At 38.8% G+C, this 8,765-nt stretch overlaps 1 long non-coding RNA gene across 1 annotated transcript in view; it reads left to right on the top strand.

The window, feature by feature from the left end:
- Window positions 1–1,608: 1,608 nt before the first annotated feature.
- LOC139355443 (uncharacterized) overlaps window positions 1,609–8,765 on the top strand; it is a 95,684-nt gene continuing 88,527 nt past the window's right edge. Inside the window, exons 1-2 of the long non-coding RNA XR_011606077.1 lie at window positions 1,609–1,764; window positions 2,097–2,308. This is a non-coding gene — a long non-coding RNA (uncharacterized lncRNA). The remainder of the gene's footprint in view (window positions 1,765–2,096; window positions 2,309–8,765) is intronic.

The following is an 8,765-nucleotide window of genomic DNA, read 5'->3' as shown; positions in this document are numbered from 1 at the left end:
CTCTAAGCTGAGCTTTCACACTGCATGGGGATGCTCTTCCCAATTCACTGCCTTAATCTCCTGCCGCTTAGAGGCCACTTGCCTCTGGGATCATTCCTTGACCCCACAGTGTAAGTAACACGTTCTGAAACGCCTCTAGATGCCATAACACCCTGTGTTTCTCTCTCTTACCCCAAACAATGATGAGATTATCAGTCTACAGGAGACCGGTGGGTTCACCTGTCTGTATCACTCAGCAGACTGTAAGTGCTCTTAGATATCAGAAGCCATGAATCTTCTTTATCTTTGTAATCCCAGTACATCATACAATGCCTGGCACATAGTGGATTTTCTAAATAAATGACTTGCTAACAATTTGCTAAGTAAATGACTCCCAATTCTATATCTTAGTCCTGGCCTATTTCCTGTAATTTAGCTGCCTGCTGAGCATTTATAATTGTTTCTAGCTAGTACCTTCATTTCAATGCACTCCAAAATAAACTCAACACTTTCCAAGACTACAGACTTTCTTATCTCTCCATGACAACATTATTATTCTAGTCTCCTGGGCCTAAAATCCAGGCACCATCTCTGACTATTTTCTCCCCCTTGCCAGGCAACATCCGACGAGTGGTCAAGTCTGTAGATTCTACTTTCAGAGTTTCTGCAAACTTTTTCTTCTTTTACTATTTCTACTTCTACAATCCTAATATAAGAGATTTCTTACATTTAGATTAGATGACTAGAAGAGTTAGTCCCATGGGTTTCAGCCTCCAATCTCCTTCTAATATATCCCATTATTAATTTTTGAAAAATGCATTTCCAATTATATCATTTTTATATTAAAAATCTTCAAAGATTCTTTACTCTCTATTTAGTTAAAAACCAAACAGCCTAACATTTAAGACGTTTCCTGATATGGCCCCAAGATGACTGTTCATTCTTATCTTTTACTATTTTTCTATAAGAATGGGATGCTTCAGTTAAACCACATTGTTCTACCATCATGTTCTGCACTTTCCCTCATGGACATGTTTGTCCTCCCTCTGCCCGACTAGTGGAATGCCCTCTTTCCGTCCCCTTTCTCCATATGTTGAAATCCTCCCCACACATCTAGGTTGATCATACAGTCCACATCTACCATAAAGGCTTTCCTCATTTCACGTGATGAAATATGATCTCCTCTAGTGTTAAACCCCCAGAGCGCTTTGTTTCTCTTACATGGTACTCATCAGTACGAAATTTGTATTTGCCCCTTACTATAGTCATACAACTCTAATACTCTGTTTCTCTTCCTGAAAATCCACTGAAGTTAGGAGTGATAGCTTATTTTTTTTTTAATCAACTCACCCCGGCACCAGATATAACTCTCTGTGTACATGGATGCACGTACACATTACACACACACAGCAACCTACAAGACTCATGCACTCTCTATCATCGTGACGAAAAGAGAAATACCCATTGCTCTGCTCTTTTCTCTGCATCTATTATTCAGGAAACATACACTGAAATACTAATCATGGCTATACTTTTTTTATTCCTAGGGCATCTAAGATATATCTCATTCCTGCAGCTCATGATCTTTTTTAAACTATTTCAAACTAGAGGCGCTACTGGACCAGCTGCTTGCTGTCCTGTGTATTTGGAAGACTCCCTTTATGGAACTGTACACAGACCAACGTGGGTCTCTCCCAGGCATCACCTGCATCCCTGTGTTTCCCAAGGTCTTCAGACAGACCTTGCCAACTCCCGGGCGACTTGAGAAAGCGCTGTCCTTCTCAGGTAGGATTCATGTTCACATTTCCAGATGAAATCACCAGCCCCTCTGAACTTGAGAATGAAGGGAGGTCGTTCTTAGCCTAAACAAAAGGGACTTCATGCCTGACTTGTTCCCCAGGGTGAACAAACACAGTCATGTTTACCCTCACCAGGGCACATTTGCAAGCTAAAAAAGACTGGGCATATTCATCCCTTTCCTGTTTAGAGTAATGGGGAGCCCAGCTGGGGTGGTTACCAGGTTCACAAAGAAACAGGCAAAATGTTGGCAAGTCATTGGGAGACCTAGCAACAAAATTCACTGCGCCCACCCCCTTTCCCATCCATCTGAAATGCAGGTTGCCTCAAAGAAGCATGAAATCCCTGGGAACTTCTTGTGCCCTTTGAACAAATCAGCTCGATGAAGGGAGATGACTCAGTCTCCTTTGCCCCCGAAAGCCGGAGCCAACTCTGGCTACCAGCAGTCTTGGCTTCACAAAAGAACAATTTACCCTGGTTCCCTCCCAGACTCCAGTCAGTCTCCCTGCAGCTTCAAGTGGCATCAAAGAGGGTATGTATACTTTGTTTAATTATCACTTGCTCTTCTGGAAATAGTTCTTTGAGGGCCTGTGTGTGGAAATGTGCTCATTTACAAATGGATGTTTCTATTTGCCAAGTAGAACAGCTCAATGCAAATGAAAGAACTCTTCCTTTACATTTAGGAAACTTTTTTTTTTTTTTTCAAATGGGACAAATCAGCACTGCCCAGTTATGAACTGGTTCTGCTGACTCTCAGCAATTTAAGACTGTTAATTAAATTGGAAACTGCTTGCTTTCTGTGGTGCAGCAGAAAGGATTTATAAGACATACATGCCTTATATATATCTTATATATGGTGGGGTTTTTTTTTCTCTAAAGGAAAATGTGTCTGTTGAATCTTTGTATTGGTGTATAAACCAGTCCTGACTTGGCCTGGAGCAAGACTGCTGATGGCAAATTGAGACCTGGAGACACATCTCATTGCCTGATGGATGGAAGAAGCTACCCAGCCATGTTGCCTCATTTTTCTCAGGAGGAGGGAGGACTACACCTCTGTTCAGAGGAAATAAATCACAGGGTCAGAGGTCAGAGGGCATTAGTCTATAAAGTTTTACGACCTGTAGCTGACAGTTATTTCTCTTGGATAGAGGAACAAGAAAAAGAAAAGACAACTTGTACTTGTTCTCTTTCTCATTTCTTATCTCTCTCTGAATTTAATTTCCTTGTTGTTGCATTCAATCCCAAAACATTGCTTTCTCAGCGTTTCTATTATTTATTCTTCACTATCTCATTCATTTTTACCACTGTTCGCTCCAGAATTCTATTTACCTTTTCTCAGTCGTGCTATTACTGTTTTATTTGTTTCAGCCAGCTTGTCATCCTTCTCCAGGAACTTACTGTTAGCAAAGACTTGTTTATTGACAAATTCCTGTCTCCTTGAAGAAATGCTGAATTAAATTGTTGAGATAAATCCTTTATGTTCTTGTACATTTTTTATATTATTAAGGTTATTTTCTTAATTTTACATTTATTTTTGTATTTTTACATTTTATTTTGGGCCTTGGATGGCGGGAAATAGACGAAAGGATAACAAACAAGAGCTACACTATCTTTTTAAACATTTATTTCTAATGTTTTATTTTATACTTCATTAAAAATTATTGAATATTAGGCTTAATTTTAAAGATTTCTCAGCAAATTTAAAAATAAAATGAACCTCAGTACATGCATCTATGTAATTTATTTGGAAGAAGGTATTTCTGAACATTAATGGAAATATGTTCATTTTGGTTGTTTAAACAATACAAAGATTATGAATAAAATAAAGAGTAGAATAGAATAACAGAACTTAACAGACCTCCAAAAGAAAATTAAAATTTAAAAATGAGTCTGGAATAGCAGTAATGGAGATCAGAGGCAGAGAGACTGTTCTAGAATGAATTAGGGATGAATCATGTGCTCCTTCACGTCCATCAGAATCATCAATAACTGTCATTTTCTGAGTGATAGCTAGTGATAGCTAGAATGAAAGCTTCTTTGAGGTAGCTCTGTGTCTTGTGTGGAGCTCTATGTCTAGCCTCTAGCATAATTCCTGACACACAAGAAGTACTCATTAAATACGTGCCTGTGAGTCAATGACTGAACACAATTATCAAAGACTTATGGTAATGGGGTTCTGATTGCAGGAACCTCCTGTTCGCATATCTGTCCTCTATCACACTATAGCCCACAGTGTAGTTCTTGTGGTTCTCTATGTGCACTGTGTTTTCTCATTTTAGGTTTCAACACTGTGCTGCCTGACTGGAGCAGATTCCTCTCTCTAACCACCTTTACTTCCTTCTTCCTTTTAGCATTTCGTTTAGATGACCCTCCTCAGGAGCTGGGTGAGGTGCTGCAACATATAACATGCATCCGACTCTACTGGAGTTGCATGTTTGGCTTGCTAGACTAAAAGCATCTTGAAGGTAAAAAGAGTGTCTTACACAGCTCTGTACCCTCAGTGTCTAGCCCAGAGCATGAGACAAAATAGAAGCTAACATATCTGCTGAATTAATAATGAATGAAGGAGCAACAACAAAAATGTGAAAAAATAGAAAGGAGTAGCAGATAATGGCAAGAAGAGGTTGAAAAGCAGTCCTCTGCCTTTACCTTGAGAATACAAAGCACAATCTTATACAACAATTAAATTGATTTTGATTCCAGTGCCCTCCAATGTGGACCATTTGGTTAGATATTTGTTGTTCTGAGAGATTAAAGGTAAGGAATAAGTTGGGTAGTGTAGATTGTTCAGTTAAGAGTATGAATGACTAGAAGTGAGAGGTAGCGTCATGTGTGGGCGTTGTCCCAGTCATACAATGGGGAGCACTATGGTGGATTCTCCCACTCTACCTGCTAGAACTTATTCCCCACTCTCCCTTAATGCATTCCTTCTCATCTGGTTAAATCTACATATTTACTGACTCTATAAAATACCTTATTAATTTGTACTTTACCACCTTTTCTCAGTTTCCCTCTTTTCTGTTGTTTCTTCTCCCCCTTCTCACATATAAAAATATGATCCTTCAAAGATCAATTCATATTTTTCTGCCTTCAGACTATTCTAAGACATGCAAATGGTGTTTCTGCTATCTTCAGAACACCTGCAGTATTGCCACCTACACTATACAATCGATAGATGACATAACTATGAATAAGACTGTATTGCCCACTGCTTTCTCCACTCAATTTGTCTCCCAACCAGACTGTAAACTCTTTCAGTTCAGACTGTAAACACTTTGGACTTTTTATACTCCTTTACGGCACTTGCCCTTATAACATGCTAGTTACCCCATGAGTAATTGATTGAGAAAAATGGGTTACTAGATAGCTTTTATATATATGTATGTAACATCATCCTCAGACAGCTATCTGATTATCCTACCCAAATATTGCTTTTAGGGCATCCTGATTTTATAATTTTATATGGATATGTGTATGTAAGCATAGAAATGGTTATAGTTAAAGATGTAAATATAGAGAAGTAGAAAGAGCTCTTTCATTGTTTCATTGGACCCTTCAAGAAGTTCTTAAACTTGCAAGCTTCTTTTCTCTTCTTTCTTTCTAAGAGGGCATGATAAACAGTTGTTTACTGCCCTTTGGATAATGGACTGTCACAAACACTACTCTGGTTTCCTCCTTTCTTGGCTAAACAACCTTAGCCCCTTTAGACATTTAAATGCCATGAACAGATGCTCAATAATATTACTTGGTGGTTAGCCATAATTTATAGTGCTTATTTATGGAAGTAGATGAAAACAGAAGCCTTACGTATTTTTAAACTTTTCTTTCACATATGGCATACTTTAGAGAGAGTGAGGATTTGGATGAATGGATAGATGAATGCAGCTAATATTATCATTTTGATCTCATCTAAAAGCGGGGAAACATAGGAAACATTAGAAAGAAAGCTAAAATGTACAAGATGCTATTTTACTATTAACTCAGACTTTTCTTATGCCAGATGGTGTTGGAGGAAAGCTTTTGTTTTCTTGATGATAGGCATTTCCTTTGAATTTTGCTAACCAGACACATTTCCTCTCTTTTCAGTATGCAGAGACACAGCAACCATCTTTTAAACACCTCTTAGATACAGTAACTGGTTTGGCATTTCCTGGTGACTGTGGGTCTGACAATTGCTCAGAATTTCATCACTGCTTCAGTCATATGTAGAAGATGCTCCCAGAGATAAGCATGAGACCCCCATCAGTAGAGTTATTTTAGGCTTAGCATTACTAAAACAGCATCAAATTCTAATTGGACCTACCAGACTTAATTTAAGGAGCTATAGTGGACTAACACCAATGTACTGTGACATCCAAACTATCAATACAACATTATATGTAATCACAAATGTGTGTTTGTGTGTGTGTGTGCATGTGATGTATATGGTAGAGGGGAGGGCAATGTGGGTGCAGGCTGGTGGGCTGAAGACACCTTTAACCTTGCTTTTGTACTATACCAGATAGGTCTTGGTACTGCCTCTCAAGCAAGGCCTAAGAGTATAAAAGGGAAGGGTAACTAAATAAGCAAAAGAGATAGAGGTTGCCATGCTAGTCAAACTAGATCTTGAGATGTTAGGAAACTGAGAGGTCAGTTAACACAACTTCTTACTTGATGGGGAATGCCATTTCCATTGTCATCAGTGAATATCAACTATCCTTGAAAGGCTATATTAAAAGATTATTATTTATTTTGCAAGCATAAAGACAGAGAAAGAAGAAGAATTGAAACTATTAATTTTCAATTAACAGTTGGGAAGGTTAAAGATAGGGATGGATTTAGTCACCTATTAGCAGAATGTCAGACTTAAAGGCACTTCTTGAAGCTGAGAGATGGGTGTGTGCTTGTGGCATTTAGCTCGGCAGGATAGAATGTAAATTACACTTCTTGCCCTAAGAGCTGGATTCTAGCACAGGCTCCATCATTAGCTAGCTATGTAGCACTGAGCTACACACATGACTTCTCACCAGTAAAATGATCAGGTAGGATTAAACGATTCCTAAGTTCTTTTCCAGCAAGAAATTATGTGATCCTAAAGAAAACATTTACTTCTAACAGTAGATCAACTGTAGTACTGATATGAATCTCAAACTTTCTATCACATTCTCCTCTACTGAAAATTATATCATCATTGTGTCTACCTCATAGGTTTGCTCCATATCTTTTTCTCTGAGCCCTGCATTTTTCTTTATAAGATTATCTTGCTTCCAGATTCCTCCCACAGACTCGGTGTTGGATTAGAGAGGTATTAATGTGCAGAAGGATGATTCTAAGGCTATTATGTATCTTTTCCAGATTACATACTGCACAAGGGTACCCAACTGAAGGATCAAGTGGGAGCTGCAAGCAGGGTGCCTTGGGTGGATGCATCCACCTGAAGGCAGGCATGCCTATTGCTAATCCATTCTAGGGTATTGGCTTAGGGTATTCTGAAAAGTGGGATTCACCCATTTGTTCTATGATCTGAAAAGGTCTGAAATATACCAATGCTATTAGCATTGACTCTCCAATGCCGAACATATATCACAAAACCAATTACAAGAGACTCTGGGGTTAAAAAAGAGATGTTACATATTGGTTCCTCTTAAGGGGCAAAACATTCCAAGACAGCTCAGATTAAACTTTTGCATCACCTATTTTGTGGGAATAACAGTACATTATCATGGGAGAACACATTTTTAAGTGAAATTTATTGGATAAAACATCCTCCAGGCGAACTTGCACTGAATCCCTGCTGAATGATCTCAAATGAATAAAACAAATTATATACACTGCATTAGGCCTTAGCATGTATAGTACCGTCAAAAGGAAATTCAAACACTCTCTGTAGATGCCCTGCCTGGCAGAAGAAGGCAAATCTCATTGAGGCACTTGTTGGTAATCCTTCTCTCTCATAAAGAATTTGATAGACTTTTCTGCAGATATTCAGCAACTTATTTGGGGTTTGGAGTGAAAATGTGGTGTAAAAGGCTGCCCTAAAGTTTCATGGAAAAATGTAAATTGCGTGAGTTTTCTTCCAAATCAAATCGGACTGAAAATGGCTCCCACAGCTTCTTCCTTCAACCATAAGATGTTCCCATTAGTGCCAATTAATGCTGAGACCCTGGCAATCTGTGTGCATGATTCATTAATGAGGAGCCTCATTTACAGTTGAAAAAGTAACGCAATGGAGCAACTGCAGTAATGTCCTGCTTTTTCCACACTGACCCATGCTCTGCCAACTGCTGACCTCTCCCCGCAGAGAAGATTTCCTCCAGCTGGTCGATGGCAGCATATGCACAAGGGACAGTGGACATGGCAACAATGAAGGTGAAATCTCACCTACCATCCCAACCTCCATGCTTACTTGAGACCAAACATGATGCTGAGATTCTCTTTCTTCTTAAATGAAATTTCTAGTTTAATTAAGGAAGGAACAGAGAAGCTGAGACCTCTATTACTCTACAGCACATTGCTTTTCTACAAGGTATCCACTTCTTCAACACCCTCTAAATCTGTAGAATATCCTGCTATCCTCATTACTAACATGACACCAAAAAACAAATGGGCTCAATTAATTTGTAATGCTGCTCTGTGTGAGAGATACTGGTTTTTACAATATAAATATATATGTACATCTTTTTAATTTTGCCTGAGTATTTCACTGCAATGACTGATGATGGTTATTTATTTAACTGTAACAGTCAAATCAACTTTTCCCTCTATCTAGTTGCATCCTTCCTATTCTCCAACCTAAACAGGGATAAAAAAAAGAAGGGCCTGGAATTCTGGGCACCAGCCAGTGTCCCAAATCTACTGTAGCCAGAGAGTAGGGAGAATGCAGCCTGAAGTCTAGAAAGCCGGGAAACACTAATCCTCTTCAAAATGAGAAAGTGACTTTCTCTGCCTTGGAGGGAAAAACACACCAGGCCCAGCAATCTCTTTTTTCCATGAACTTAGCAAGCATTTTT

This window comes from Macaca nemestrina, chromosome 7 (assembly GCF_043159975.1).
Source record: "Macaca nemestrina isolate mMacNem1 chromosome 7, mMacNem.hap1, whole genome shotgun sequence".
In the NCBI taxonomy this organism is placed as follows: domain Eukaryota; kingdom Metazoa; phylum Chordata; class Mammalia; order Primates; family Cercopithecidae; genus Macaca; species Macaca nemestrina.
This window is presented reverse-complemented; position numbering and strand designations above follow the sequence as displayed.